Raw genomic sequence first — 25,847 nt, 5'->3', positions numbered from 1 at the left:
AAATGAAATTGTGTGTTTTCTCCAGTTATTTGCATTTTTTCTTAAATAATTAGAGTTTTACTTTAAAAATGTTAAAAACTGAATAAGAAATTATTTGGTTAGTGGCTTGTTGGTCAGGGTGTATGATTCTTGCTTTGGGTGCAAAAGGTCCTAGGTTCATATCCTGGTTGAGCCTGTTTTCTCAGGTTCTTTAAAAGTGCTTAGTTCAATTATCTGATAGTATTTTAAAATACTAATGTATTCCAACAGTTTCACTTCCAATTTCATTAGTATACATGAAAATACATGAACAGTAGGCTCGTTGGTATAGGGGTATGATTCTCGCTTAGGGTGCGAGAGGTACTGGGATTAAATTGCAGATGAGCCCATCTTCTCAGGTTCTTTTAAATACCATGGTTCCATTATCTGATTGATGTCAATTGCCTGAGTCAAAAGCATCAAGTGAATTTTTCTTTTGCCAATCCATAAAAAAAGTATATACTTATGCATATTTAGTAAACTGTCAACCATTTGGTGGTATATTGGGTTAACTGTAGATTCCATTTTGTCTAAGTAACTTTGAGTGGCTTCAAAGAAGTCTCATTTTGACAAATAAAAAACAGTCAAAATGAAATTACAGGTTTTTCTCTTACCTTGCTTTTTTCTAAGAAACAATGAGTAGCTTAAAAGAATTGTCTCTTTTTGACAAACAAAAAGATCAACAATTAATTGCAGGTTTTTGTTTTTTTCTATCTTCTTGGTCTGTATGCTTAAGTTGCACACAGTATGAGACAAGTCTTAGGTTCCAGCTATCAGAAAAGTTAAAACTCTATAGGAACCCATAAATCTTGGCACTGAAATTTCCAAATATGCATACTTGGACCAAAAATTTACCTTAAGGAAACATTTTAGCTATGCTACAAATAATTTTTTTAAATTGTTATGGTATTTTTAAAATGTAACATCTTTTTTTCCAGCTTATTGCATTTTTTTATTAAAAAATTTGAGTTTTACTTTAAAAATGGTAAAATCTGAATGAGAACACCTTAGGCAGATGGCTAGTTGGTCTAGGGGTATGGTTCTCGCTTCGGGTGCGAGAGGTCCCGGGTTCAAATCCCGGACGAGCCCATCTCTTCATGTACTTTTAAAGTCCTTAATATCTGATAGTATTTAATAGCATTTAATATACAAACAGTTTTACTTACAATTTCATTAATATGCATAAAAAAGACATGCACAGTGGGCTCATTGATTCTTGCTTAGGGTGCGAGAGATCCCCGGTACAAATCCCGGATGAGCCCATCTTTTAAAGGTATATACTTATGCATACTTAGTAAAATGTCAACCATTTGGTGGTATATTGGGTAAACTATAGATTCCATTTTGTCTAAGTAACCTTGAGTGGCTTAAAAGTCTAATTTTGACAAACAAAAAACTGTCAAAATGAAATTACAGGTTTTTCTCTTACCTTTCTTTTTTCTAAATAACCCTGAGTGGCTTAAAAGAATAGTATCATTATGACTAACAAAAAGATCAACAATAAATTGCAGGTGTTTATTTTGTCTTTCTTCTGGGTCTGCATGCTTGAGTTGCACACAGTATGTGACAAGTCTTAGGTTCCAACTATCAAAAAAAGTCCAAACTCTATTGGTACCTCTAAATATTGGCACTGCACATTTCTAATATACATACTTGGATAACAAGTAACCTTAAGTTATTATTTTTGCAATGCTACATACACATTTTTTGTTTTAAGTTGTTATGTTATTTTTAAAATGTTTCATCTTCATTAAATGAAATTGTGTGTTTTCTTCAGTTATTTGCATTTTTTCTTAAATAATTAGAGTTTTACTTTAAAAATGTTAAAAACTGAATAAGAAATTATTTGGCTAGTGGCTTGTTGGTCAGGGTGTATGATTCTTGCTTCAGGTGCAAAAGGTCCCAGGTTCATATCCTGGATGAGCCTGTTTTCTCAGGTTCTTTAAAAGTGCTTAGTTCAATTATCTGATAGTATTTTAAAATACTAATGTATTCCAACAGTTTCACTTCCAATTTCATTAGTATACATGAAAATACATGAACAGTAGGCTCGTTGGTATAGGGGTATGATTCTCGCTTAGGGTGCGAGAGGTCCTGGGATTAAATCGCAGATGAGCCCATCTTCTCAGGTTCTTTTAAATACCATGGTTCCATTATCTGATTGATGTCAATTGCCTGAGTCAAAAGCATCAAGTGAATTTTTCTTTTGCCAATCCATAAAAAAAAGTATATACTTATGCATATTTAGTAAACTGTCAACCATTTGGTGGTATATTGGGTAAACTGTAGATTCCATTTTGTCTAAGTAACTTTGAGTGGCTTCAAAGAAGTCTCATTTTGACAAATAAAAAACAGTCAAAATGAAATTACAGGTTTTTCTCTTACCTTGCTTTTTTCTAAGAAACAATGAGTGGCTTAAAAGAATAGTCTCTTTTTGACAAACAAAAAGGTCAACAATTAATTGCAGGTTTTTGTTTTTTTCTTTCTTCTTGGTCTGTATGCTTAAGTTGCACACAGTATGAGACAAGTCTTAGGTTCCAGCTATTAGAAAAGTTAAAACTCTATAGAACCCATAAATCTTGGCACTGAAATTTCCAAATATGCATACTTGGACCAAAAATTGACCTTAAGGAAACATTTTAGCTATGCTACAAATAATTTTTTTAAATAGTTATGGTATTTTTAAAATGTAACATCTTTTTTTCCAGCTTATTGCATTTTTTTATTAAATAATTTGAGTTTTACTTTAAAAATGGTAAAATCTGAATGAGAAGACCTTAGGCAGATGGCTCGTTGGTCTAGGGGGTATGATTCTCGCTTCGAGTGCGAGAGGTCCCGGGTTCAAATCCCGGACGAGCCCATCTCTTCATGTACTTTTAAAGTCCTTAATATCTGATAGTATTTAATAGCATTTTAAAATACTCACTAATGTATACAAACAGTTTTACTTACAATTTCATTAATATACATAAAAAAGACATGCACAGTGGGCTCGTTGATTCTTGCTTAGGGTGCGAGAGATCCCCGGTACAAATCCCGGATGAGCCCATCTTTTAAAGGTATATACTTATGCATACTTAGTAAAATGTCAACCATTTGGTGGTATATTGGGTAAACTATAGATTCCATTTTGTCTAAGTAACCTTGAGTGGCTTAAAAGTCTAATTTTGACAAACAAAAAACTGTCAAAATGAAATTACAGGTTTTTCTCTTACCTTTCTTTTTTCTAAATAACCCTGAGTGGCTTAAAAGAATAGTATCATTGTGACTAACAAAAAGATCAACACTAAATTGCAGGTGTTTATTTTGTCTTTCTTCTGGGTCTGCATGCTTGAGTTGCACACAGTATGTGACAAGTCTTAGGTTCCAACTATCAAAAAAACTCCAAACTCTATTGGGACCTCTAAATAGTGGCACTGCACATTTCTAATATACATACTTGGATAACAAGTAACCTTAAGTTATTATTTTTGCAATGCTACATACACATTTTTTGTTTTAAGTTGTTATGTTATTTTTAAAATGTTTCATCTTCATTAAATGAAATTGTGTGTTTTCTCCAGTTATTTGCATTTTTTCTTAAATAATTAGAGTTTTACTTTAAAAATGTTAAAAACTGAATAAGAAATTATTTGGTTAGTGGCTTGTTGGTCAGGGTGTATGATTCTTGCTTTGGGTACAAAAGGTCCCAGGTTCATATCCTGGATGAGCCTGTTTTCTCAGGTTCTTTAAAAGTGCTTAGTTCAATTATCTGATAGTATTTTAAAATACTAATGTATTCCAACAGTTTCACTTCCAATTTCATTAGTATACATTATTATTATTATTATTATCCTTTATTTATATGGCGCCACAAGGGTTCCGCAGCGCCCGATTACAGAGTACAAATGCACATAAAAAATAGGAAAACAGTGACTTACAGTTGAATACAATATAGGACAAGTACAGGGCAGCTAAGCATAACTACACCAGTAAACATAGAGATAAGTTCCAGGTGGTCAAAAAACTGTGGGATCTGGGCGGTTGAGGATTATTAAAGTAAGAAAAGTATAAGCACATGAGGGAAGAGGGCCCTACTCGTGAGAGCTTACATTCATGAAAATACATGAACAGTAGGCTCGTTGGTATAGGGGTATGATTCTCGCTTAGGGTGCGAGAGGTCCTGGGATTAAATCGCAGACAAGCCCATCTTCTCAGGTTCTTTTAAATACCATGGTTCCATTATCTGATTGATGTCAATTGCCTGAGTCAAAAGCATCAAGTGAATTTTTCTTTTGCCAATCCATAAAAAAAAGTATATACTTATGCATATTTAGTAAACTGTCAACCATTTGGTGGTATATTGGGTAAACTGTAGATTCCATTTTGTCTAAGTAACTTTGAGTGGCTTCAAAGAAGTCTCATTTTGACAAATAAAAAACAGTCAAAATGAAATTACAGGTTTTTCTCTTACCTTGCTTTTTTCTAAGAAACAATGAGTGGCTTAAAAGAATAGTCTCTTTTTGACAAACAAAAAGGTCAACAATTAATTGCAGGTTTTTGTTTTTTTCTTTCTTCTTGGTCTGTATGCTTAAGTTGCACACAGTATGAGACAAGTCTTAGGTTCCAGCTATTAGAAAAGTTAAAACTCTATAGGAACCCCTAAATCTTGGCACTGATATTTCCAAATATGCATACTTGGACCAAATATTGACCTTAAGGAAACATTTTAGCTATGCTACAAATCATTTTTTTAAATAGTTATGGTATTTTTAAAATGTAACATCTTTTTTTCCAGCTTATTGCATTTTTTTATTATAAATAATTTGAGTTTTACTTTAGAAATGGTAAAATCTGAATGAGAAGACCTTAGGCAGATGGCTCGTTGGTCTAGGGGTATGATTCTCGATTCGGGTGCGAGAGGTCCCGGGTTCAAATCCCAGACGAGCCCATCTCTTCATGTACTTTTAAAGTCCTTAATATCTGATAGTATTTAATAGCATTTTAAAATACTCACTAATGTATACAAACAGTTTTACTTACAATTTCATTAATATACATAAAAAAGACATGCACAGTTGATTCTTGCTTAGGGTGCGAGAGATCCCCGAAACAAATTCCGGATGAGCCCATCTTTTAAAGGTATATACTTATGCATAGTTAGTAAAATGTCAACCATTTGGTGGTATATTGGGTAAACTATAGATTCCATTTTGTCTAAGTAACCTTGAGTGGCTTAAAAGTCTAATTTTGACAAACAAAAAACTGTCAAAATGAAATTACAGGTTTTTCTCTTACCTTTCTTTTTTCTAAATAACCCTGAGTGGCTTAAAAGAATAGTATCATTATGACTAACAAAAAGATCAACAATAAATTGCAGGTGTTTATTTTGTCTTTCTTCTGGGTCTGCATGCTTGAGTTGCACACAGTATGTGACAAGTCTTAGGTTCCAACTATCAAAAAAAACTCCAAACTCTATTGGGACCTCTAAATATTGGCACTGCACATTTCTAATATACATACTTGGATAACAAGTAACCTTAAGTTATTATTTTTGCAATGCTACATACACATTTTTTGTTTTAAGTTGTTATGTTATTTTTAAAATGTTTCATCTTCATTAAATGAAATTGTGTGTTTTCTCCAGTTATTTGCATTTTTTCTTAAATAATTAGAGTTTTACTTTAAAAATGTTAAAAACTGAATAAGAAATTATTTGGTTAGTGGCTTGTTGGTCAGGGTGTATGATTCTTGCTTTGGGTGCAAAAGGTCCCAGGTTCATATCCTGATTGAGCCTGTTTTCTCAGGTTCTTTAAAAGTGCTTAGTTCAATTATCTGATAGTATTTTAAAATACTAATGTATTCCAACAGTTTCACTTCCAATTTCATTAGTATACATGAAAATACATGAACAGTAGGCTCGTTGGTATAGGGGTATGATTCTTGCTTAGGGTGCGAGAGGTCCTGGGATTAAATCGCAGATGAGCCCATCTTCTCAGGTTCTTTTAAATACCATGGTTCCATTATCTGATTGATGTCAATTGCCTGAGTCAAAAGCATCAAGTGAATTTTTCTTTTGCCAATCCATAAAAAAAGTATATACTTATGCATATTTAGTAAACTGTCAACCATTTGGTGGTATATTGGGTAAACTGTAGATTCCATTTTGTCTAAGTAACTTTGAGTGGCTTCAAAGAAGTCTCATTTTGACAAATAAAAAACAGTCAAAATGAAATTACAGGTTTTTCTCTTACCTTGCTTTTTTCTAAGAAACAATGAGTGGCTTAAAAGAATAGTCTCTTTTTGACAAACAAAAAGGTCAACAATTAATTGCAGGTTTTTGTTTTTTCTTTCTTCTTGGTCTGTATGCTTAAGTTGCACACAGTATGAGACAAGTCTTAGGTTCCAGCTATTAGAAAAGTTAAAACTCTATAGGAACCCATAAATCTTGGCACTGAAATTTCCAAATATGCATACTTGGACCAAAAATTGACCTTAAGGAAACATTTTAGCTATGCTACAAATAATTTTTTTAAATAGTTATGGTATTTTTAAAATGTAACATCTTTTTTTCCAGCTTATTGCATTTTTTTATTAAATAATTTGAGTTTTACTTTAAAAATGGTAAAATCTGAATGAGAAGATCTTAGGCAGATGGCTCGTTGGTCTAGGGGTATGATTCTCGCTTCGGGTGCGAGAGGTCCCGAGTTCAAATCCCGGACGAGCCCATCTCTTCATGTACTTTTAAAGTCCTTAATATCTGATAGTATTTAATAGAATTTTAAAATACTCACTAATGTATACAAACAGTTTTACTTACAATTTCATTAATATACATAAAAAAGACATGCACAGTGGGCTCGTTGATTCTTGCTTAGGGTGCGAGAGATCCCCGGTACAAATCCCGGATGAGCCCATCTTTTAAAGGTATATACTTATGCATACTTAGTAAAATGTCAACCATTTGGTGGTATATTGGGTAAACTATAGATTCCATTTTGTCTAAGTAACCTTGAGTGGCTTAAAAGTCTAATTTTGACAAACAAAAAACTGTCAAAATGAAATTACAGGTTTTTCTCTTACCTTTCTTTTTTCTAAATAACCCTGAGTGGCTTAAAAGAATAGTATCATTATGACTAACAAAAAGATCAACAATAAATTGCAGGTGTTTATTTTGTCTTTCTTCTGGGTCTGCATGCTTGAGTTGCACACAGTATGTGACAAGTCTTAGGTTCCAACTATCAAAAAAAGTCCAAACTCTATTGGTACCTCTAAATATTGGCACTGCACATTTCTAATATACATACTTGGATAACAAGTAGCCTTAAGTTATTATTTTTGCAATGCTACATACACATTTTTTTGTTTTAAGTTGTTATGTTATTTTTAAAATGTTTCATCTTCATTAAATGAAATTGTGTGTTTTCTCCAGTTATTTGCATTTTTTCTTAAATAATTAGAGTTTTACTTTAAAAATGTTAAAAACTGAATAAGAAATTATTTGGCTAGTGGCTTGTTGGTCAGGGTGTATGATTCTTGCTTCGGGTGCAAAAGGTCCCAGGCTCATATCCTGGATGAGCCTGTTTTCTCAGGTTCTTTAAAAGTGCTTAGTTCAATTATCTGATAGTATTTTAAAATACTAATGTATTCCAACAGTTTCACTTCCAATTTCATTAGTATACATGAAAATACATGAACAGTAGGCTCGTTGGTATAGGGGTATGATTCTCGCTTAGGGTGCGAGAGGTCCTGGGATTAAATCGCAGACAAGCCCATCTTCTCAGGTTCTTTTAAATACCATGGTTCCATTATCTGATTGATGTCAATTGCCTGAGTCAAAAGCATCAAGTGAATTTTTCTTTTGCCAATCCATAAAAAAAAGTATATACTTATGCATATTTAGTAAACTGTCAACCATTTGGTGGTATATTGGGTAAACTGTAGATTCCATTTTGTCTAAGTAACTTTGAGTGGCTTCAAAGAAGTCTCATTTTGACAAATAAAAAACAGTCAAAATGAAATTACAGGTTTTTCTCTTACCTTGCTTTTTTCTAAGAAACAATGAGTGGCTTAAAAGAATAGTCTCTTTTTGACAAACAAAAAGGTCAACAATTAATTGCAGGTTTTTGTTTTTTTCTTTCTTCTTGGTCTGTATGCTTAAGTTGCACACAGTATGAGACAAGTCTTAGGTTCCAGCTATTAGAAAAGTTAAAACTCTATAGGAACCCCTAAATCTTGGCACTGATATTTCCAAATATGCATACTTGGACCAAATATTGACCTTAAGGAAACATTTTAGCTATGCTACAAATCATTTTTTTAAATAGTTATGGTATTTTTAAAATGTAACATCTTTTTTTCCAGCTTATTGCATTTTTTTATTATAAATAATTTGAGTTTTACTTTAGAAATGGTAAAATCTGAATGAGAAGACCTTAGGCAGATGGCTCGTTGGTCTAGGGGTATGATTCTCGATTCGGGTGCGAGAGGTCCCGGGTTCAAATCCCAGACGAGCCCATCTCTTCATGTACTTTTAAAGTCCTTAATATCTGATAGTATTTAATAGCATTTTAAAATACTCACTAATGTATACAAACAGTTTTACTTACAATTTCATTAATATACATAAAAAAGACATGCACAGTTGATTCTTGCTTAGGGTGCGAGAGATCCCCGAAACAAATTCCGGATGAGCCCATCTTTTAAAGGTATATACTTATGCATAGTTAGTAAAATGTCAACCATTTGGTGGTATATTGGGTAAACTATAGATTCCATTTTGTCTAAGTAACCTTGAGTGGCTTAAAAGTCTAATTTTGACAAACAAAAAACTGTCAAAATGAAATTACAGGTTTTTCTCTTACCTTTCTTTTTTCTAAATAACCCTGAGTGGCTTAAAAGAATAGTATCATTATGACTAACAAAAAGATCAACAATAAATTGCAGGTGTTTATTTTGTCTTTCTTCTGGGTCTGCATGCTTGAGTTGCACACAGTATGTGACAAGTCTTAGGTTCCAACTATCAAAAAAAACTCCAAACTCTATTGGGACCTCTAAATATTGGCACTGCACATTTCTAATATACATACTTGGATAACAAGTAACCTTAAGTTATTATTTTTGCAATGCTACATACACATTTTTTGTTTTAAGTTGTTATGTTATTTTTAAAATGTTTCATCTTCATTAAATGAAATTGTGTGTTTTCTCCAGTTATTTGCATTTTTTCTTAAATAATTAGAGTTTTACTTTAAAAATGTTAAAAACTGAATAAGAAATTATTTGGTTAGTGGCTTGTTGGTCAGGGTGTATGATTCTTGCTTTGGGTGCAAAAGGTCCCAGGTTCATATCCTGGATGAGCCTGTTTTCTCAGGTTCTTTAAAAGTGCTTAGTTCAATTATCTGATAGTATTTTAAAATACTAATGTATTCCAACAGTTTCACTTCCAATTTCATTAGTATACATGAAAATACATGAACAGTAGGCTCGTTGGTATAGGGGTATGATTCTCGCTTAGGGTGCGAGAGGTCCTGGGATTAAATCGCAGACAAGCCCATCTTCTCAGGTTCTTTTAAATACCATGGTTCCATTATCTGATTGATGTCAATTGCCTGAGTCAAAAGCATCAAGTGAATTTTTCTTTTGCCAATCCATAAAAAAAAGTATATACTTATGCATATTTAGTAAACTGTCAACCATTTGGTGGTATATTGGGTAAACTGTAGATTCCATTTTGTCTAAGTAACTTTGAGTGGCTTCAAAGAAGTCTCATTTTGACAAATAAAAAACAGTCAAAATGAAATTACAGGTTTTTCTCTTACCTTGCTTTTTTCTAAGAAACAATGAGTGGCTTAAAAGAATAGTCTCTTTTTGACAAACAAAAAGGTCAACAATTAATTGCAGGTTTTTGTTTTTTCTTTCTTCTTGGTCTGTATGCTTAAGTTGCACACAGTATGAGACAAGTCTTAGGTTCCAGCTATTAGAAAAGTTAAAACTCTATAGGAACCCATAAATCTTGGCACTGAAATTTCCAAATATGCATACTTGGACCAAAAATTGACCTTAAGGAAACATTTTAGCTATGCTACAAATAATTTTTTTAAATAGTTATGGTATTTTTAAAATGTAACATCTTTTTTTCCAGCTTATTGCATTTTTTTATTAAATAATTTGAGTTTTACTTTAAAAATGGTAAAATCTGAATGAGAAGATCTTAGGCAGATGGCTCGTTGGTCTAGGGGTATGATTCTCGCTTCGGGTGCGAGAGGTCCCGAGTTCAAATCCCGGACGAGCCCATCTCTTCATGTACTTTTAAAGTCCTTAATATCTGATAGTATTTAATAGAATTTTAAAATACTCACTAATGTATACAAACAGTTTTACTTACAATTTCATTAATATACATAAAAAAGACATGCACAGTGGGCTCGTTGATTCTTGCTTAGGGTGCGAGAGATCCCCGGTACAAATCCCGGATGAGCCCATCTTTTAAAGGTATATACTTATGCATACTTAGTAAAATGTCAACCATTTGGTGGTATATTGGGTAAACTATAGATTCCATTTTGTCTAAGTAACCTTGAGTGGCTTAAAAGTCTAATTTTGACAAACAAAAAACTGTCAAAATGAAATTACAGGTTTTTCTCTTACCTTTCTTTTTTCTAAATAACCCTGAGTGGCTTAAAAGAATAGTATCATTATGACTAACAAAAAGATCAACAATAAATTGCAGGTGTTTATTTTGTCTTTCTTCTGGGTCTGCATGCTTGAGTTGCACACAGTATGTGACAAGTCTTAGGTTCCAACTATCAAAAAAAGTCCAAACTCTATTGGTACCTCTAAATATTGGCACTGCACATTTCTAATATACATACTTGGATAACAAGTAGCCTTAAGTTATTATTTTTGCAATGCTACATACACATTTTTTTGTTTTAAGTTGTTATGTTATTTTTAAAATGTTTCATCTTCATTAAATGAAATTGTGTGTTTTCTCCAGTTATTTGCATTTTTTCTTAAATAATTAGAGTTTTACTTTAAAAATGTTAAAAACTGAATAAGAAATTATTTGGCTAGTGGCTTGTTGGTCAGGGTGTATGATTCTTGCTTCGGGTGCAAAAGGTCCCAGGCTCATATCCTGGATGAGCCTGTTTTCTCAGGTTCTTTAAAAGTGCTTAGTTCAATTATCTGATAGTATTTTAAAATACTAATGTATTCCAACAGTTTCACTTCCAATTTCATTAGTATACATGAAAATACATGAACAGTAGGCTCGTTGGTATAGGGGTATGATTCTCGCTTAGGGTGCGAGAGGTCCTGGGATTAAATCGCAGACAAGCCCATCTTCTCAGGTTCTTTTAAATACCATGGTTCCATTATCTGATTGATGTCAATTGCCTGAGTCAAAAGCATCAAGTGAATTTTTCTTTTGCCAATCCATAAAAAAAAGTATATACTTATGCATATTTAGTAAACTGTCAACCATTTGGTGGTATATTGGGTAAACTGTAGATTCCATTTTGTCTAAGTAACTTTGAGTGGCTTCAAAGAAGTCTCATTTTGACAAATAAAAAACAGTCAAAATGAAATTACAGGTTTTTCTCTTACCTTGCTTTTTTCTAAGAAACAATGAGTGGCTTAAAAGAATAGTCTCTTTTTGACAAACAAAAAGGTCAACAATTAATTGCAGGTTTTTGTTTTTTTCTTTCTTCTTGGTCTGTATGCTTAAGTTGCACACAGTATGAGACAAGTCTTAGGTTCCAGCTATTAGAAAAGTTAAAACTCTATAGGAACCCATAAATCTTGGCACTGAAATTTCCAAATATGCATACTTGGACCAAAAATTGACCTTAAGGAAACATTTTAGCTATGCTACAAATAATTTTTTTAAATAGTTATGGTATTTTTAAAATGTAACATCTTTTTTTCCAGCTTATTGCATTTTTTTATTAAATAATTTGAGTTTTACTTTAAAAATGGTAAAATCTGAATGAGAAGACCTTAGGCAGATGGCTCGTTGGTCTAGGGGTATGATTCTCGCTTTGGGTGCGAGAGGTCCCGGGTTCAAATCCCGGACGAGCCCATCTCTTCATGTACTTTTAAAGTCCTTAATATCTGATAGTATTTAATAGCATTTTAAAATACTCACTAATGTATACAAACAGTTTTACTTACAATTTCATTAATATACATAAAAAAGACATGCACAGTTGATTCTTGCTTAGGGTGCGAGAGATCCCCGAAACAAATTCCGGATGAGCCCATCTTTTAAAGGTATATACTTATGCATACTTAGTAAAATGTCAACCATTTGGTGGTATATTGGGTAAACTATAGATTCCATTTTGTCTAAGTAACCTTGAGTGGCTTAAAAGTCTAATTTTGACAAACAAAAAACTGTCAAAATGAAATTACAGGTTTTTCTCTTACCTTTCTTTTTTCTAAATAACCCTGAGTGGCTTAAAAGAATAGTATCATTATGACTAACAAAAAGATCAACAATAAATTGCAGGTGTTTATTTTGTCTTTCTTCTGGGTCTGCATGCTTGAGTTGCACACAGTATGTGACAAGTCTTAGGTTCCAACTATCAAAAAAAGTCCAAACTCTATTGGTACCTCTAAATATTGGCACTGCACATTTCTAATATACATACTTGGATAACAAGTAACCTTAAGTTATTATTTTTGCAATGCTACATACACATTTTTTGTTTTAAGTTGTTATGTTATTTTTAAAATGTTTCATCTTCATTAAATGAAATTGTGTGTTTTCTCCAGTTATTTGCATTTTTTCTTAAATAATTAGAGTATTACTTTAAAAATGTTAAAAACTGAATAAGAAATTATTTGGCTAGTGGCTTGTTGGTCAGGGTGTATGATTCTTGCTTCGGGTGCAAAAGGTCCCAGGTTCATATCCTGGATGAGCCTGTTTTCTCAGGTTCTTTAAAAGTGCTTAGTTCAATTATCTGATAGTATTTTAAAATACTAATGTATTCCAACAGTTTCACTTCCAATTTCATTAGTATACATGAAAATACATGAACAGTAGGCTCGTTGGTATAGGGGTATGATTCTCGCTTAGGGTGCGAGAGGTCCTGGGATTAAATCGCAGACGAGCCCATCTTCTCAGGTTCTTTTAAATACCATGGTTCCATTATCTGATTGATGTCAATTGCCTGAGTCAAAAGCATCAAGTGAATTTTTCTTTTGCCAATCCATAAAAAAAAGTATATACTTATGCATATTTAGTAAACTGTCAACCATTTGGTGGTATATTGGGTAAACTGTAGATTCCATTTTGTCTAAGTAACTTTGAGTGGCTTCAAAGAAGTCTCATTTTGACAAATAAAAAACAGTCAAAATGAAATTACAGGTTTTTCTCTTACCTTGCTTTTTTCTAAGAAACAATGAGTGGCTTAAAAGAATAGTCTCTTTTTGACAAACAAAAAGGTCAACAATTAATTGCAGGTTTTTGTTTTTTTCTTTCTTCTTGGTCTGTATGCTTAAGTTGCACACAGTATGAGACAAGTCTTAGGCTCCAGCTATTAGAAAAGTTAAAACTCTATAGGAACCCATACATCTTGGCACTGAAATTTCCAAATATGCATACTTGGACCAAAAATTGACCTTAAGAAAACATTTTAGCTATGCTACAAATAATTTTTTTAAATAGTTATGGTATTTTTAAAATGTAACATCTTTTTTTCCAGCTTATTGCATTTTTTTATTAAATAATTTGAGTTTTACTTTAAAAATGGTAAAATCTGAATGAGAAGCCCTTAGGCAGATGGCTCGTTGGTCTAGGGGTATGATTCTCGCTTCGGGTGCGAGAGGTTCCGGGTTCAAATCCCGGACGAGCCCATCTCTTCATGTACTTTTAAAGTCCTTAATATCTGATAGTATTTAATAGCATTTTAAAATACTCACTAATGTATACAAACAGTTTTACTTACAATTTCATTAATATACATAAAAAAGACATGCACAGTTGATTCTTGCTTAGGGTGCGAGAGATCCCCGAAACAAATTCCGGATGAGCCCATCTTTTAAAGGTATATACTTATGCATACTTAGTAAAATGTCAACCATTTGGTGGTATATTGGGTAAACTGTAGATTCCATTTTGTCTAAGTAACTTTGAGTGGCTTCAAAGAAGTCTCATTTTGACAAATAAAAAACAGTCAAAATGAAATTACAGGTTTTTCTCTTACCTTGCTTTTTTCTAAGAAACAATGAGTAGCTTAAAAGAATAAGAAAGAGGAAGGGAGATTTTTTGCTGCGCAAATGTCTATCAATTAACTAAAATAAATTTAAACAGATCTAATGTCTTAAAAATGGGATTACAAGTGTCAAAAGTGTGTGCGCCTCTATAAGGAGTAGTGTGTTACTCCTAAGCTGATGAGCTGGAGAGGAAACGGGAGAAAATAGAAGCGCTCAACACTTACTGACACTGTGATCCTAGATTAATTCACAACCAAAGGGTCAGAAAGAATATTATAAAAAATATATTTATTAAGATACAATAAAAAATGCACTAAATACAAGATATATATCTCACATAAGACCCTATCCTCACTGAATTGCTGTATCAGTAATGTTTTGAGCTCACATCAGTTGTATATGCGTATCAACAAACAATGTCAACTAAATGATTAGCAGCAGAATAATTGTAACAATTGTTGCAGTAATGTTGCCAAGGCTGTTGTTTGACACTGTTAGATGTTCAGTGAAACACAATTGCTAAATGTGAAAGTTGAATATATATATTGAATACAATCATAGGCTCAATATTCAAGAGCTGTATTCTGAAACATCTCAAAGTTCCAGGAGCCAATGTGGGTAATAGTGAGTTGTTAAATTACCTCTCCAATGGAGCTGAGAGGTCCCGAGCGTCCTCGGGTAAGTCCAGAAGGCCCAAATTGGATAGCAGAATGGAGAGTATTAGCTGTGCTGGCCGGGATCCCGCTGTTTGAACCTGTTGTCCCTGGGCGTGCACCGCCCGTTGCAGTGTGTGGGGAGAGACAGGTGTGCGGCTGCTGTGATGAGAAGCCCGCTGCAGGGATCGATTACTTAGTGGGACGCCTCGATCTCCTTGGACTGGCACCGTCCGTTGGAAATGTAGGGGAGAGAGGCTGATAGTTACCCACTGACGCCGCTCGGAGCTGAGAGTACGGCTTTATCCTGTGCTGGAACCCGCACTGTTAGCTCTTGTAGATGGTGAGCTGGAGCCGTGCGGAGAGTCCCAAAAATTGCAATCAATCAGTGAGGAATGAGGGGGAGGAGTCCTGACGCATTTCGTCACGTGACCCGTGACTTTTTCAAAGATGACTCCAATGGCAATGTGCACTCTATTTAAGGTGTTCATAATAAACCACCCACATGTTTAATCAATACAATCAGCACAATCAGAAATTAACCTTTTACAAGGCAATTCCTTCAAGACACCTTTGGTTGTTTAAACACTAATTATAACAACGGTTAGATGGAGACTCTCTCTCTCCATAGTTACTGTTTATAAATACCTATTACAAGGCACTGCATAAGACAATTTAGAACAATGGCGGAGTTAAAAAAATATATAAATAAAAGAAAAAGAAAAAGAATAGTCTCTTTTTGACAAACAAAAAGATCAACAATTAATTGCAGGTTTTTGTTTTTTTCTATCTTCTTGGTCTGTATGCTTAAGTTGCACACAGTATGAGACAAGTCTTAGGTTCCAGCTATCAGAAAAGTTAAAACTCTATAGGAACCCATAAATCTTGGCACTGAAATTTCCAAATATGCATACTTGGACCAAAAATTTACCTTAAGGAAACATTTTAGCTATGCTACAAATAATTTTTTTAAATTGTTATGGTATTTTTAAAATGTAACATCTTTTTTTTCCAGCTTATTGCATTTTTTTATTAAAAAATTTGAGTTTTACTTTAAAAATGGTAAAATCTGAATGAGAACACTTTAGGCAGATGTCTAGTTGGTCTAGGGGTATGGTTCTCGCTTCGGGTGCGAGAGATCCCGGGTTCAAATCCCGGACGAGCCCATTTCTTCATGTACTTTTAAAGTCCTTAATATCTGATTTATTAGTATTTAATATACAAACAGTTTTACTTACAATTTCATTAATATACATAAAAAAGACATGCACAGTGGGCTCATTGATTCTTGCTTAGGGTGCGAGAGATCCCCGGTACAAATCCCGGATGAGCCCATCTTTTAAAGGTATATACTTATGCATACTTAGTAAAATGTCAACCATTTGGTGGTATATTGGGTAAACTATAGATTCCATTTTGTCTAAGTAACCTTGAGTGGCTTAAAAGTCTAATTTTGACAAACAAAAAACTGTCAAAATGAAATTACAGGTTTTTCTCTTACCTTTCTTTTTTCTAAATAACCCTGAGTGGCTTAAAAGAATAGTATCATTATGACTAACAAAAAGATCAACAATAAATTGCAGGTGTTTATTTTGTCTTTCTTCTGGGTCTGCATGCTTGAGTTGCACACAGTATGTGACAAGTCTTAGGTTCCAACTATCAAAAAAAGTCCAAACTCTATTGGTACCTCTAAATATTGGCACTGCACATTTCTAATATACATACTTGGATAACAAGTAACCTTAAGTTATTATTTTTGCAATGCTACATACACATTTTTTTGTTTTAAGTTGTTATGTTATTTTTAAAATGTTTCATCTTCATTAAATGAAATTGTGTGTTTTCTCCAGTTATTTGCATTTTTTCTTAAATAATTAGAGTTTTACTTTAAAAATGTTAAAAACTGAATAAGAAATTATTTGGCTAGTGGCTTGTTGGTCAGGGTGTATGATTCTTGCTTCGGGTGCAAAAGGTCCCAGGCTCATATCCTGGATGAGCCTGTTTTCTCAGGTTCTTTAAAAGTGCTTAGTTCAATTATCTGATAGTATTTTAAAATACTAATGTATTCCAACAGTTTCACTTCCAATTTCATTAGTATACATGAAAATACATGAACAGTAGGCTCGTTGGTATAGGGGTATGATTCTCGCTTAGGGTGCGAGAGGTCCTGGGATCAAATCGCAGACAAGCCCATCTTCTCAGGTTCTTTTAAATACCATGGTTCCATTATCTGTTTGATGTCAATTGCCTGAGTCAAAAGCATCAAGTGAATTTTTCTTTTGCCAATCCATAAAAAAAAGTATATACTTATGCATATTTAGTAAACTGTCAACCATTTGGTGGTATATTGGGTAAACTGTAGATTCCATTTTGTCTAAGTAACTTTGAGTGGCTTCAAAGAAGTCTCATTTTGACAAATAAAAAACAGTCAAAATGAAATTACAGGTTTTTCTCTTACCTTGCTTTTTTCTAAGAAACAATGAGTGGCTTAAAAGAATAGTCTCTTTTTGACAAACAAAAAGGTCAACAATTAATTGCAGGTTTTTGTTTTTTTCTTTCTTCTTGGTCTGTATGCTTAAGTTGCACACAGTATGAGACAAGTCTTAGGTTCCAGCTATTAGAAAAGTTAAAACTCTATAGGAACCCATAAATCTTGGCACTGAAATTTCCAAATATGCATACTTGGACCAAAAATTGACCTTAAGGAAACATTTTAGCTATGCTACAAATAATTTTTTTAAATAGTTATGGTATTTTTAAAATGTAACATCTTTTTTTTCCAGCTTATTGCATTTTTTTATTAAATAATTTGAGTTTTACTTTAAAAATGGTAAAATCTGAATGAGAAGACCTTAGGCAGATAGCTCGTTGGTCTAGGGGTATGATTCTCGCTTCGGGTGCGAGAGGTCCCGAGTTCAAATCCCAGACGAGCCCATCTCTTCATGTACTTTTAAAGTCCTTAATATCTGATAGTATTTAATAGAATTTTAAAATACTCACTAATGTATACAAACAGTTTTACTTACAATTTCATTAATATACATAAAAAAGACATGCACAGTGGGCTCGTTGATTCTTGCTTAGGGTGCGAGAGATCCCCGGTACAAATCCCGGATGAGCCCATCTTTTAAAGGTATATACTTATGCATACTTAGTAAAATGTCAACCATTTGGTGGTATATTGGGTAAACTATAGATTCCATTTTGTCTAAGTAACCTTGAGTGGCTTAAAAGTCTAATTTTGACAAACAAAAAACTGTCAAAATGAAATTACAGGTTTTTCTCTTACCTTTCTTTTTTCTAAATAACCCTGAGTGGCTTAAAAGAATAGTATCATTATGACTAACAAAAAGATCAACAATAAATTGCAGGTGTTTATTTTGTCTTTCTTCTGGGTCTGCATGCTTGAGTTGCACACAGTATGTGACAAGTCTTAGGTTCCAACTATCAAAAAAAGTCCAAACTCTATTGGTACCTCTAAATATTGGCACTGCACATTTCTAATATACATACTTGGATAACAAGTAACCTTAAGTTATTATTTTTGCAATGCTACATACACATTTTTTGTTTTAAGTTGTTATGTTATTTTTAAAATGTTTCATCTTCATTAAATGAAATTGTGTGTTTTCTCCAGTTATTTGCATTTTTTCTTAAATAATTAGAGTTTTACTTTAAAAATGTTAAAAACTGAATAAGAAATTATTTGGCTAGTGGCTTGTTGGTCAGGGTGTATGATTCTTGCTTCGGGTGCAAAAGGTCCCAAGTTCATATCCTGGATGAGCCTGTTTTCTCAGGTTCTTTAAAAGTGCTTAGTTCAATTATCTGATAGTATTTTAAAATATTAATGTATTCCAACAGTTTCACTTCCAATTTCATTAGTATACATGAAAATACATGAACAGTAGGCTCGTTGGTATAGGGGTATGATTCTCGCTTAGGGTGCGAGAGGTCCTGGGATTAAATCGCAGACGAGCCCATCTTCTCAGGTTCTTTTAAATACCATGGTTCCATTATCTGATTGATGTCAATTGCCTGAGTCAAAAGCATCAAGTGAATTTTTCTTTTGCCAATCCATAAAAAAAAGTATATACTTATGCATATTTAGTAAACTGTCAACCATTTGGTGGTATATTGGGTAAACTGTAGATTCCATTTTGTCTAAGTAACTTTGAGTGGCTTCAAAGAAGTCTCATTTTGACAAATAAAAAACAGTCAAAATGAAATTACAGGTTTTTCTCTTACCTTGCTTTTTTCTAAGAAACAATGAGTGGCTTAAAAGAATAGTCTCTTTTTGACAAACAAAAAGGTCAACAATTAATTGCAGGTTTTTGTTTTTTTCTTTCTTCTTGGTCTGTATGCTTAAGTTGCACACAGTATGAGACAAGTCTTAGGTTCCAGCTATTAGAAAAGTTAAAACTCTATAGGAACCCATAAATCTTGGCACTGAAATTTCCAAATATGCATACTTGGACCAAAAATTGACTTTAAGGAAACATTTTAGCTATGCTACAAATAATTTTTTTAAATAGTTATGGTATTTTTAAAATGTAACATCTTTTTTTCCAGCTTATTGCATTTTTTATTAAATAATTTGAGTTTTACTTTAAAAATGGTAAAATCTGAATGAGAAGACCTTAGGCAGGTGGCTCGTTGGTCTAGGGGTATGATTCTCGCTTAGGGTGCGAGAGGTCCCGGGTTCAAATCCCGGACGAGCCCATCTCTTCATGTACTTTTAAAGTCCTTAATATCTGATAGTATTTAATAGCATTTTAAAATACTCACTAATGTATACAAACAGTTTTACTTACAATTTCATTAATATACATAAAAAAGACATGCACAGTGGGCTCGTTGATTCTTGCTTAGGGTGCGAGAGATCCCCGGTACAAATCCCGGATGAGCCCATCTTTTAAAGGTATATACTTATGCATACTTAGTAAAATGTCAACCATTTGGTGGTATATTGGGTAAACTATAGATTCCATTTTGTCTAAGTAACCTTGAGTGGCTTAAAAGTCTAATTTTGACAAACAAAAAACTGTCAAAATGAAATTACAGGTTTTGCTCTTACCTTTCTTTTTTCTAAATAACCCTGAGTGGCTTAAAAGAATAGTATCATTATGACTAACAAAAAGATCAACAATAAATTGCAGGTGTTTATTTTGTCTTTCTTCTGGGTCTGCATGCTTGAGTTGCACACAGTATGTGACAAGTCTTAGGTTCCAACTATCAAAAAAACTCCAAACTCTATTGGGACCTCTAAATAGTGGCACTGCACATTTCTAATATACATACTTGGATAACAAGTAACCTTAAGTTATTATTTTTGCAATGCTACATACACATTTTTTGTTTTAAGTTGTTATGTTATTTTTAAAATGTTTCATCTTCATTAAATGAAATTGTGTGTTTTCTCCAGTTATTTGCATTTTTTCTTAAATAATTAGAGTTTTACTTTAAAAATGTTAAAAACTTAATAAGAAATTATTTGGCTAGTGGCTTGTTGGTCAGGGTGTATGATTCTTGCTTTGGGTGCAAAAGGTCCCAGGTTCATATCCTGGATGAGCCTGTTTTCTCAGGTTCTTTAAAAGTGCTTAGTTCAATTATCTGATAGTATTTTAAAATACTAATGTATTCCAACAGTTTCACTTCCAATTTCATTAGTATACATGAAAATACATGAACAGTAGGCTCATTGGTATAGGGGTATGATTCTCGCTTAGGGTGCGAGAGGTACTGGGATTAAATCGCAGATGAGCCCATCTTCTCAGGTTCTTTTAAATACCATGGTTCCATTATCTGATTGATGTCAATTGCCTGAGTCAAAAGCATCAAGTGAATTTTTATTTTGCCAATCCATAAAAAAAGTATATACTTATGCATATTTAGTAAACTGTCAACCATTTGGTGGTATATTGGGTAAACTGTAGATTCCATTTTGTCTAAGTAACTTTGAGTGGCTTCAAAGAAGTCTCATTTTGACAAATAAAAAACAGTCAAAATGAAATTACAGGTTTTTCTCTTACCTTGCTTTTTTCTAAGAAACAATGAGTAGCTTAAAAGAATAAGAAAGAGGAAGGGAGATTTTTTGCTGCGCAAATGTCTATCAATTAACTAAAATAAATTTAAACAGATCTAATGTCTTAAAAATGGGATTACAAGTGTCAAAAGTGTGTGCGCCTCTATAAGGAGTAGTGTGTTACTCCTAAGCTGATGAGCTGGAGAGGAAACGGGAGAAAATAGAAGCGCTCAACACTTACTGACACTGTGATCCTAGATTAATTCACAACCAAAGGGTCAGAAAGAATATTATAAAAAATATATTTATTAAGATACAATAAAAAATGCACTAAATACAAGATATATATCTCACATAAGACCCTATCCTCACTGAATTGCTGTATCAGTAATGTTTTGAGCTCACATCAGTTGTATATGCGTATCAACAAACAATGTCAACTAAATGATTAGCAGCAGAATAATTGTAACAATTGTTGCAGTAATGTTGCCAAGGCTGTTGTTTGACACTGTTAGATGTTCAGTGAAACACAATTGCTAAATGTGAAAGTTGAATATATATATTGAATACAATCATAGGCTCAATATTCAAGAGCTGTATTCTGAAACATCTCAAAGTTCCAGGAGCCAATGTGGGTAATAGTGAGTTGTTAAATTACCTCTCCAATGGAGCTGAGAGGTCCCGAGCGTCCTCGGGTAAGTCCAGAAGGCCCAAATTGGATAGCAGAATGGAGAGTATTAGCTGTGCTGGCCGGGATCCCGCTGTTTGAACCTGTTGTCCCTGGGCGTGCACCGCCCGTTGCAGTGTGTGGGGAGAGACAGGTGTGCGGCTGCTGTGATGAGAAGCCCGCTGCAGGGATCGATTACTTAGTGGGACGCCTCGATCTCCTTGGACTGGCACCGTCCGTTGGAAATGTAGGGGAGAGAGGCTGATAGTTACCCACTGACGCCGCTCGGAGCTGAGAGTACGGCTTTATCCTGTGCTGGAACCCGCACTGTTAGCTCTTGTAGATGGTGAGCTGGAGCCGTGCGGAGAGTCCCAAAAATTGCAATCAATCAGTGAGGAATGAGGGGGAGGAGTCCTGACGCATTTCGTCACGTGACCCGTGACTTTTTCAAAGATGACTCCAATGGCAATGTGCACTCTATTTAAGGTGTTCATAATAAACCACCCACATGTTTAATCAATACAATCAGCACAATCAGAAATTAACCTTTTACAAGGCAATTCCTTCAAGACACCTTTGGTTGTTTAAACACTAATTATAACAACGGTTAGATGGAGACTCTCTCTCTCCATAGTTACTGTTTATAAATACCTATTACAAGGCACTGCATAAGACAATTTAGAACAATGGCGGAGTTAAAAAAATATATAAATAAAAGAAAAAGAAAAAGAATAGTCTCTTTTTGACAAACAAAAAGATCAACAATTAATTGCAGGTTTTTGTTTTTTTCTATCTTCTTGGTCTGTATGCTTAAGTTGCACACAGTATGAGACAAGTCTTAGGTTCCAGCTATCAGAAAAGTTAAAACTCTATAGGAACCCATAAATCTTGGCACTGAAATTTCCAAATATGCATACTTGGACCAAAAATTTACCTTAAGGAAACATTTTAGCTATGCTACAAATAATTTTTTTAAATTGTTATGGTATTTTTAAAATGTAACATCTTTTTTTTCCAGCTTATTGCATTTTTTTATTAAAAAATTTGAGTTTTACTTTAAAAATGGTAAAATCTGAATGAGAACACTTTAGGCAGATGTCTAGTTGGTCTAGGGGTATGGTTCTCGCTTCGGGTGCGAGAGATCCCGGGTTCAAATCCCGGACGAGCCCATTTCTTCATGTACTTTTAAAGTCCTTAATATCTGATTTATTAGTATTTAATATACAAACAGTTTTACTTACAATTTCATTAATATACATAAAAAAGACATGCACAGTGGGCTCATTGATTCTTGCTTAGGGTGCGAGAGATCCCCGGTACAAATCCCGGATGAGCCCATCTTTTAAAGGTATATACTTATGCATACTTAGTAAAATGTCAACCATTTGGTGGTATATTGGGTAAACTATAGATTCCATTTTGTCTAAGTAACCTTGAGTGGCTTAAAAGTCTAATTTTGACAAACAAAAAACTGTCAAAATGAAATTACAGGTTTTTCTCTTACCTTTCTTTTTTCTAAATAACCCTGAGTGGCTTAAAAGAATAGTATCATTATGACTAACAAAAAGATCAACAATAAATTGCAGGTGTTTATTTTGTCTTTCTTCTGGGTCTGCATGCTTGAGTTGCACACAGTATGTGACAAGTCTTAGGTTCCAACTATCAAAAAAAGTCCAAACTCTATTGGTACCTCTAAATATTGGCACTGCACATTTCTAATATACATACTTGGATAACAAGTAACCTTAAGTTATTATTTTTGCAATGCTACATACACATTTTTTTGTTTTAAGTTGTTATGTTATTTTTAAAATGTTTCATCTTCATTAAATGAAATTGTGTGTTTTCTCCAGTTATTTGCATTTTTTCTTAAATAATTAGAGTTTTACTTTAAAAATGTTAAAAACTGAATAAGAAATTATTTGGCTAGTGGCTTGTTGGTCAGGGTGTATGATTCTTGCTTCGGGTGCAAAAGGTCCCAGGCTCATATCCTGGATGAGCCTGTTTTCTCAGGTTCTTTAAAAGTGCTTAGTTCAATTATCTGATAGTATTTTAAAATACTAATGTATTCCAACAGTTTCACTTCCAATTTCATTAGTATACATGAAAATACATGAACAGTAGGCTCGTTGGTATAGGGGTATGATTCTCGCTTAGGGTGCGAGAGGTCCTGGGATCAAATCGCAGACAAGCCCATCTTCTCAGGTTCTTTTAAATACCATGGTTCCATTATCTGTTTGATGTCAATTGCCTGAGTCAAAAGCATCAAGTGAATTTTTCTTTTGCCAATCCATAAAAAAAAGTATATACTTATGCATATTTAGTAAACTGTCAACCATTTGGTGGTATATTGGGTAAACTGTAGATTCCATTTTGTCTAAGTAACTTTGAGTGGCTTCAAAGAAGTCTCATTTTGACAAATAAAAAACAGTCAAAATGAAATTACAGGTTTTTCTCTTACCTTGCTTTTTTCTAAGAAACAATGAGTGGCTTAAAAGAATAGTCTCTTTTTGACAAACAAAAAGGTCAACAATTAATTGCAGGTTTTTGTTTTTTTCTTTCTTCTTGGTCTGTATGCTTAAGTTGCACACAGTATGAGACAAGTCTTAGGTTCCAGCTATTAGAAAAGTTAAAACTCTATAGGAACCCATAAATCTTGGCACTGAAATTTCCAAATATGCATACTTGGACCAAAAATTGACCTTAAGGAAACATTTTAGCTATGCTACAAATAATTGTTTTAAATAGTTATGGTATTTTTAAAATGTAACATCTTTTTTTTCCAGCTTATTCCATTTTTTTATTAAATAATTTGAGTTTTACTTTAAAAATGGTAAAATCTGAATGAGAAGACCTTAGGCAGATGGCTCGTTGGTCTAGGGGTATGATTCTCGCTTCGGGTGCGAGAGGTCCCGAGTTCAAATCCCAGACGAGCCCATCTCTTCATGTACTTTTAAAGTCCTTAATATCTGATAGTATTTAATAGAATTTTAAAATACTCACTAATGTATACAAACAGTTTTACTTACAATTTCATTAATATACATAAAAAAGACATGCACAGTGGGCTCGTTGATTCTTGCTTAGGGTGCGAGAGATCCCCGGTACAAATCCCGGATGAGCCCATCTTTTAAAGGTATATACTTATGCATACTTAGTAAAATGTCAACCATTTGGTGGTATATTGGGTAAACTATAGATTCCATTTTGTCTAAGTAACCTTGAGTGGCTTAAAAGTCTAATTTTGACAAACAAAAAACTGTCAAAATGAAATTACAGGTTTTGCTCTTACCTTTCTTTTTTCTAAATAACCCTGAGTGGCTTAAAAGAATAGTATCATTATGACTAACAAAAAGATCAACAATAAATTGCAGGTGTTTATTTTGTCTTTCTTCTGGGTCTGCATGCTTGAGTTGCACACAGTATGTGACAAGTCTTAGGTTCCAACTATCAAAAAAACTCCAAACTCTATTGGGACCTCTAAATAGTGGCACTGCACATTTCTAATATACATACTTGGATAACAAGTAACCTTAAGTTATTATTTTTGCAATGCTACATACACATTTTTTGTTTTAAGTTGTTATGTTATTTTTAAAATGTTTCATCTTCATTAAATGAAATTGTGTGTTTTCTCCAGTTATTTGCATTTTTTCTTAAATAATTAGAGTTTTACTTTAAAAATGTTAAAAACTGAATAAGAAATTATTTGGCTAGTGGCTTGTTGGTCAGGGTGTATGATTCTTGCTTCGGGTGCAAAAGGTCCCAAGTTCATATCCTGGATGAGCCTGTTTTCTCAGGTTCTTTAAAAGTGCTTAGTTCAATTATCTGATAGTATTTTAAAATATTAATGTATTCCAACAGTTTCACTTCCAATTTCATTAGTATACATGAAAATACATGAACAGTAGGCTCGTTGGTATAGGGGTATGATTCTCGCTTAGGGTGCGAGAGGTCCTGGGATTAAATCGCAGACGAGCCCATCTTCTCAGGTTCTTTTAAATACCATGGTTCCATTATCTGATTGATGTCAATTGCCTGAGTCAAAAGCATCAAGTGAATTTTTCTTTTGCCAATCCATAAAAAAAAGTATATACTTATGCATATTTAGTAAACTGTCAACCATTTGGTGGTATATTGGGTAAACTGTAGATTCCATTTTGTCTAAGTAACTTTGAGTGGCTTCAAAGAAGTCTCATTTTGACAAATAAAAAACAGTCAAAATGAAATTACAGGTTTTTCTCTTACCTTGCTTTTTTCTAAGAAACAATGAGTGGCTTAAAAGAAT

The 25,847-nt window shown here is 33.4% G+C and overlaps 7 non-coding genes across 7 annotated transcripts; all 7 read left to right on the top strand.

Moving 5' to 3' along the window:
• Positions 1–1,035: 1,035 nt before the first annotated feature.
• Positions 1,036–1,107, top strand: TRNAP-CGG (transfer RNA proline (anticodon CGG)). Its single transcript has one exon. It is a non-coding gene; the product is annotated as a tRNA-Pro (tRNA).
• A 1,698-nt stretch (positions 1,108–2,805) lies between these two features.
• On the top strand, positions 2,806–2,878 carry TRNAS-CGA (transfer RNA serine (anticodon CGA)). The gene has a single exon. It is a non-coding gene; the product is annotated as a tRNA-Ser (tRNA).
• Positions 2,879–6,653: 3,775 nt separating this feature from the next.
• TRNAP-CGG (transfer RNA proline (anticodon CGG)) lies at positions 6,654–6,725 on the top strand. Its single transcript has one exon. It is a non-coding gene; the product is annotated as a tRNA-Pro (tRNA).
• Positions 6,726–10,220: 3,495 nt separating this feature from the next.
• Positions 10,221–10,292, top strand: TRNAP-CGG (transfer RNA proline (anticodon CGG)). Its single transcript has one exon. It is a non-coding gene; the product is annotated as a tRNA-Pro (tRNA).
• A 1,715-nt stretch (positions 10,293–12,007) lies between these two features.
• Positions 12,008–12,079, top strand: TRNAP-UGG (transfer RNA proline (anticodon UGG)). Its single transcript has one exon. It is a non-coding gene; the product is annotated as a tRNA-Pro (tRNA).
• A 1,706-nt stretch (positions 12,080–13,785) lies between these two features.
• Positions 13,786–13,857, top strand: TRNAP-CGG (transfer RNA proline (anticodon CGG)). The gene has a single exon. It is a non-coding gene; the product is annotated as a tRNA-Pro (tRNA).
• A 5,660-nt stretch (positions 13,858–19,517) lies between these two features.
• Positions 19,518–19,589, top strand: TRNAP-AGG (transfer RNA proline (anticodon AGG)). The gene has a single exon. It is a non-coding gene; the product is annotated as a tRNA-Pro (tRNA).
• Positions 19,590–25,847: the final 6,258 nt, after the last annotated feature.

Source organism: Pseudophryne corroboree, unplaced genomic scaffold (assembly GCF_028390025.1).
Source record: "Pseudophryne corroboree isolate aPseCor3 unplaced genomic scaffold, aPseCor3.hap2 scaffold_1549, whole genome shotgun sequence".
Classification (NCBI taxonomy): Eukaryota; Metazoa; Chordata; class Amphibia; order Anura; family Myobatrachidae; genus Pseudophryne; species Pseudophryne corroboree.
Note: the sequence above shows the minus strand (reverse complement) of the source record. Positions and strands in the feature narration are given on the sequence as shown.